At 43.9% G+C, this 7,122-nt stretch overlaps 1 pseudogene; it reads right to left on the bottom strand.

Moving 5' to 3' along the window:
- Positions 1-339: 339 nt before the first annotated feature.
- LOC123836475 (forkhead box protein H1-like) lies at positions 340-2,457 on the bottom strand (annotated as a pseudogene).
- Positions 2,458-7,122: the final 4,665 nt, after the last annotated feature.

Here is a 7,122-nt window from a genome sequence, read left to right as displayed (position 1 = left end):
CAGACAGAAGTCAGGATAGATGACAGGAAGGGCCTGAGAAAGTGGGATCAGGAAAGGGCTACTCCAAGCAAAGCCCCACTCCTTCCAGTCTTGCGCCTGGGGGTAGGCGAGGTATGACTGACCATCAGGGCCAGGGCGGTGCCTAGCAGACCACAACCCTTTGTGGGGTAGTCCAACAAACATCGTGGATCCTCAGCACCGCTGGTGCCTGGAGTTTCAAGGCTGCTGTGGCCACAGACACCTCTTGGTCCTCTTGGCCTTGGCTCCCCAGCCAGCCAATAGTGGCAGGAAGGGGTAGCCCGGGAAAGTGGCCCCTGCCCTGGGAGACTCCCAGGCTGTTCAGGAGAGTAGCCAGCCTGGGGTGGAGGCAGCTGGACCTGAGGCGTGGCTGACCCACACGTCATAGATGCTCTTACTGGGTGGCATCCCCTGGAAGAGGGCATCTAGACCCCAGAGCAGCCCTGGGGCTCATGGGCTTCCGGGGTCACCCCCCAGTAGGCTGGGCTGGTTGAAGGTGGGCACTGGGGACAGGGTGTGGGTGGGAGTGGAGCCAAGGGCATTACCACATTGGGGGTGTAGGTGGGCAGTAGGAGGTGGACATCGGCCCCCTAGGTGAGGCCCTGTGACTCCTGCTAGACAGTCCCCCAGGCTCTGGGGTATCCTGCGGTAAGTAGAGGGGCCAGGCTCTGTGCTCAGGGGAGAGGGGTGGGGGTGAGGTCCTGCTGGTTCCCCTCGAGAAGTCTCCCCCTCTGCTCTCCTGTGCCGGGGAGAGACAGAGAGGCCACCAAGTCCTCTCAGAGGGCAGGGGTGGAGCGGGCACCACCTCCTCCCGACCTGGGCTGCTCCTGGTGCCCCCATCCTAAGGTCCCCTAGCAGAGACTTTAGGCTGAGGCCCTCCCTGGGCGGCGGCTGGGCAATGGGCCGCCAGTGGGGCCAGCCGGGCAGCACGCAGGGGCCCAGGTCCTTGGCGAAGGCTCCCCTCGCGCCCCTGCCCTGCCAGCATCAGCACAGGGCCGTGTTCCGCAGCCGCGGCGCGGAGCCAGGGACCCGGCTCACGGCGACCAGCGCCCACAAGTTGCCCTTGGCCTGGGGCTTCGCAGGGTTTTTTGGCACCTGTGGCAGCATCAGAAGCAGAGGTTGGAGGAGAGGTGGTGGCAGATGGAATCCTTCCAACCCTCGTGGTTGTCCCTGAAATTGGGGACAGGGGCCTGGACCCTACAGATGACCTGGGCCAGTCTTAGCCTGCGGGAGGGTTCAGCCTGGATCACCAAGGCAATCATGGCCAAGTAGGGGTGGGGGTCTTTGCATATTGCAGATATCTCTGTTTTACTCCCTGGGGGCCGGGAGGATGATTCTGACAGACCTGGAAGCCCCAGGCGTGGGTTGCTGCAGGGCCCCCTGAAGGGGAGGCAGGCAAGGTGCGCAGGGGCTGGCCTCCGAGGGCAGGGGGCAAGGCCATGGAGCAGGGCCCTGGAGCACTGTGGGGATGCAGGGCTGGAGGCCTGAGGGTGCCTCAAGTGCTTTTCAGTTCTGCAAATGCGCCATGCATTCTCTTCCCTTTGGGAATTCTCTGTCTTTCAGCCTCCTCTTTACCCTCTCACCTCCAGCTTGATTTCTCCGGGTGACCTCCTACTCATCTTTCCAGTTTTTGTTTACTGCTTCAGGGAATTCTCTGAGATTCCCTCTCCCTCCAAAAATATCTGACTTGTGCACACTATCTAGGCTAATACTTAGAATACTGTATTTTAATTGCTTATTCATCTGTATCTCCCACTATTTCATGAAATCCACGAGGGCAAAGGCTCTATCTGCCTTGTTCATTGTTGTGCTCCCAGTGCTTAGGACTACGCTTGGACCATACCAAGTGTTAATCATTATTTGTAGCAGAGAGTGTAGAGTGATGGTAAGGAAATGAACAGGAACCAAACTGCCTGGGTTCAAATTCTGAGGCTGCCAATTACTTGCTGTATAATCTTGGATAAGTTAGTCAACTCTCTATATTCAGCTTTCTTATCTGTGACACAGAGATTGTAATAGTGCTCACCCGATGTGGTTGTTGTGAGCACTGAATTGATACACGGAAAATATTCAGAACAACACCTGGCAGTAAACACCCAACTGACTCCTTATTTGTCAACATATTGGATGTGGCCATTAGTAAATAATAGGAGTCTTATCTACCTGTCTGTCACCTATCCATCTGTATCTAGAGATGTATCTTTAGCTGGAAATGGCCATATCTTTACACACTTTCATGAACCAGTTGTGCGTGTTAAATTGAAACCATGACTCAGTTTGTCGAACACTGTCCCCATTTGAATAACATAAACATGCCCTTCTTTACGTTGACCTGTGTTGTTTCATCTTTTTTTCCGGTCTGTTCTTACAGTGATCTCACCCAGCACCACCAGCAGTGAATTCAGCTATCACGCTGGCCATGGCTGCCTTTATATCCATCTCTAAAACCTGGCATTATCAGACTCACTGAATTTTCAAATTAGAGCTTTCCTTAATTTTTAGAAGCTTGAAATGGTCCTTCATCTACACAGTGTGACCTGAGGCGGAGGCGGTCACACCCTTTTTTCCAAGGAGAAGGAGATTTCCAACCATCTTTTTTAAGTAGGAAAATAGAAGCTTAGAAAGGCCTAGTTATTTGCCTGGAGACACATCTCAGTTAATACTAAAACCAGGATAGAGAACCAGCATTCTGTGGGTCTCTTGAATTCACAGTAAAACATTACAATATATTATTAGGAAAAAAAACCTCAAGTGTGGGAACAGAAAATGTGGTATTCTTTTTGAAACTATAACCATGAATTTATGCTACACTGTTCCAATTTTCTCATATGGTGAAAAGAATTGATAAACAGAGGTCCTTCAGTGTGCATATGTATGTCTGTACATACACGTATGTCTCCCTCTTCCTCTCCCTCTCTTTCCCTACCCCCATCTATCTATAGATATATATGGTATATTGCCTATGCAAATAAAATGAAGCATTGGGTTAGATAACAGTTGCTAGTTCTTCTAGTTGCTTTGGGGCCAGACATTTGCTCAATTTTTACTTTATCTCTTTGGAGAGTGAGGTGAAAATCTTTCATCTGTGTCCTCGATGGCCTGCAGTCTTAAATCCTAGGTTCTGCTATGTGAGCAGCACTCCTTTCCTTCTTTCCTTTATACCCTGTCAATCTTCTGCTATGGTGCGTCCCCCATCCCAGAGGATGCTGCTTCCTAACTGCTTTCTCATTAGTCTTTGGCAATCTAGCTTCTGGTCTTTTCACTGGACGTCTTCTGGCATTTTCTTAGCTGTGATTCACCTTGAAATTTCATTCTAGGTAATGCTGTCCATCAACTCTACACTATGGAAACACAGCGCTGCTGGTGGTAAGGAGCCTGAGCTCATCCAGGTCATGTTATCCTGGTTCTCTCCTGCCTTGCCCTTCTCAGCTTCCTCCATTGGCTCTACTTCCTCTTGCATGTTCGACCAAGGACTCACCAAATTGAAACCTCTTCCTTTTCTTCTCTAATTTCTGCCCTTGGAGCATTCCATTCTCTTCCACAGTTTGTGCTGAGCTTCATGAAAGGAGGAACTCTCACTTACGTATCTATTCCTCATATGTCACACAATACCTGTGTCCTGGTAGGTGCTCAAAGAGGTCTGTTGCCTTGAACTGGAGCTGTGCAGATGATTCCAGAATTTACATCAATAACTGACTTTCTCAACCTCTAGTTCCAATAACATTACCTACTTTCTGTGCATTTCCAATAATAGTAAAGATAGTTACTGCTATTAAGCATCCATTGTGGATTAGTCAGTCTGCTAGGTGATTGCAATACATTATTTGTACTCTAAGCAACCCTCCAAGGTACCCATTGTCACCAGTACTTAATGCAAGACAGAATCAACATCTACTTGGATATCTGGTAAGCATCTGGTAAGAACCCTTGCCCCAGATCTGCTCAGATCCAGTTTCCCCCATCTCAGGAAGCAGCCCTCTATTCATGGTTATTCTCCACTCAATGCTTTGCTTTCCAACACCCAATCCACTAACATGTCCTGTTGACTACAAAAAATACTTCTAACCTATCCGATTTTCTTCATTTTCCAGTTTGGGCCATCATCATCTTTCCCAGACCAGTGCAAGAGCCTCCTAAGTGGGCTTTCCTTCGATTCCCCCGCACGCCGTTCTCCACACAGCAGCCTGTGGTCCTTTAATCAGATCATGTTACAGGAGCCATCACATCCTGCTGTGGCTGCAGAAACTACTTACTGGTTTGATTGGATGGTATCGGCAGTGTGCCTGCACTCGTGCTCTACTTTAAGGCGGATGTTTGAAAATTTAAGCTAGCTAAAAATATAAACTGAGGATTGATTCACCTGTGAAGGGATTAACATCTACATCCATAAGCAAGCCTAAGAAATGATTATTTTATTAGCGAATGCTATACTTTATAGAAACATAGTATTCCTTTACATAGCAGGCACTTAAAGTATTAGCTCATTTAGCATGATTTATTTATAAAACACTTGGAAGGAATATATTGAATACATAATGTGAGGGACATTTGTACCCACATATGCATAATGTATGCTTCTTAAATTTTACTATCCTATTCAAACAAGTGCAAAATAATATCTCTTATAATATTTGTATTGCCTATAATTTTGATTTTCACTGAAATCTAACTAGTAGAAGAACAAACAACCAAAGATAGAAGTAAAACAGCCAAAGGAGCTGTCATTCATGGTTCATGGTTCTGGCTCTGAAACCACTATTATTATGCATTTGGGATCAAATTAGCTGGTGCTGGCTATGAGACTCATCGATGTCACCTGCTCTGGTTGTTTCTGGACTCAAGTACTCTTGCCCAGAAGACAAATGCTTGGATACTAAATATAAGTCCTACTTTTCTTTTTTCTTAAGTAGGCTCCACATCCAGCGTGGAACCCAATGTGGGTCTTGACCTCATGACTATGAGGTCAAACTGAGATCAAGAGAAGGACGCTCAACCTACTGAGCCACCCAGGCCCCCCAAGTCCTGCTTATCTTGATACGGTGTTACAGTATATAAAAATTTCTCATATGCATAGATTCAGGTTCATGTTTTTGAACAAGTATTTCTAAAAAAAAGTCATTTTTTATTAGAAAAATGTGACTTTTAATGATTATTAGTGATTTATCAGTAATGCAAACATTCATCTCTCTTTTAATTTGTGGAGACAAGTTGCAAGCTGAGAATTGTTGTGTTAATGTCTGCTTAACTGGTGAAGTTTTCACTAAAATATTTTTACCTATTTATTAAATGGTCTGAACTTGCTCTCGTGGAAAAACAAGGGTGGAAAACGTTAAAACTTTTTCTACTTAAAAGTATTTTTTGAGAGTTTTTTTTATGCTCTTGGGTCTTTCCTGAAGTTTGTAAGTTTAAGAAATTATTGACTTGATGGAGAATTTGTTGCCCAGAAGATTTCTTGTTGATTATTTGCAAATAATGTAGTTACTATTCAGCTACAAAAAAATAAGTTAAAGGAAGGGAAAATGAAATATGAGGAAATTTTAATCCCAATCTCCATTAGATGGTCAGATTTTAAATTTTTCTCATTTATTCTCCTTTTTGTTTCCCTTCTTCCCTCCTTTGTGGACTGCTGTTCCTCACGTCAGCTCTTATAGCCAAGGGTTACATCCTGGGTGATCTCTTCTTCTCCTCTGCATGAAATTTAGCATCACTGCTAGGTTCACTCACTTCCTTGGCTTCAACTGTGCCCATGGCAATGACAAGTAAATTTATATCTTCATGCTTTACCTCTCCTCAACACCTGAGCTGTTTTTCTAGGAGTAACTCACACTCAAAATGTCCCAAAATGAACTTACTAACATCCTAAATCAAACTTTCTTTTCTCACATTTCCATGTTGGTTAATGCTTCACCAAGGGACTCACCATCTCTTCTGTGGCTCAGGCTAGAAACTGTCATCCCACACTCTAATCTCCATCTCACTCTCTACCTTGTGTTCCCAGAGTCACCCAACCCTGTTAATGCTGCTGCCAAATATCTTTTTGTTCTATTTCTTCCTGTGCAGACCTATCATAATGACTAAAATCCTCACCATGTCTTGCCTGTGGTTTTGCAACAAAATCTTAACAGGTCTACTTGCCTCCAATTTTCTTGGCATCCAACCCATTCTTTAGGCTGACATTATGGTAACATTTCCATAATCGAAATCTGATTGTGTTATTTCTCTGCCTTGAAACCTCTGATGATCATATTCTATCAAGTTCAAACTCTATCGTAGGACATATGAAGTTCTTCACAACTTGTCCTTCCATCCTCATGGGATGCTGTGTAATGGTTAGGACCTGTGCTATCACATTGTGATCAGAGACAACAATTTTGTGTTATTATTATTATTATTACTTTTTAAAATGAAGTCAAATTGGTATATAACATTATATTAGTTTCAGATGTGCAACCTAATAATTTGATATTTGTACATAGGACAAAGTGATCACCCCAATAAATTTAGTTACCATTCAACACCATACAAATTTACCTTTTTACCTACCCCCCAAACCCCTTCCCCTTTGATAACCACCAGAGATATTCTTCTCTGTATCTATGAGTTTTCTTTTTTTTGTTCATGTGTCTTATTTTTTAGATTCCATGTATGAATAAAATCTTAAGGTATTTGTCTTTCTGTCTGACTTATTTCACTTAGCATTATTATTATTTTCAATTCATGAACACAAAATGTCTTTCCATTTATTTGTGTCTTCAATTTCTTTCATTAATGTCTTACAGTTTTTAGCATGTCTGTCAGTCTTTCACCTCCTTGGTTACATTTATTCCAGGATTTTTTTTTTTTTTTTGACGCAATTGTGAATGAGGTTGTTTTCTTAATTTCTCTTTCTGATAGTTTGTTATTAGTGTTTGGAAACACAAAGGATCTATGTATATTGATTTTGTATCCTGCAGCTTTACTGAATTCATTTGTAAGTGCTAATGGTTTTTGGTGGAGTCCTTAGGGTTTTCTATATGTAGTATCATGGCATCTGTGAATAGTGACAGTTTTATTTTTTCCTTTCCAGTTTGGATGCCTTTTATTTTTTTTTCTTGACTAACTGAC

This window comes from Mirounga angustirostris, unplaced genomic scaffold (assembly GCF_029215605.1).
Source record: "Mirounga angustirostris isolate CCGP_5_RB_7025 unplaced genomic scaffold, mMirAng1.0.hap1 SCAF_8, whole genome shotgun sequence".
NCBI classification, from domain to species: Eukaryota; Metazoa; Chordata; class Mammalia; order Carnivora; family Phocidae; genus Mirounga; species Mirounga angustirostris.
Note: the sequence above shows the minus strand (reverse complement) of the source record. Positions and strands in the feature narration are given on the sequence as shown.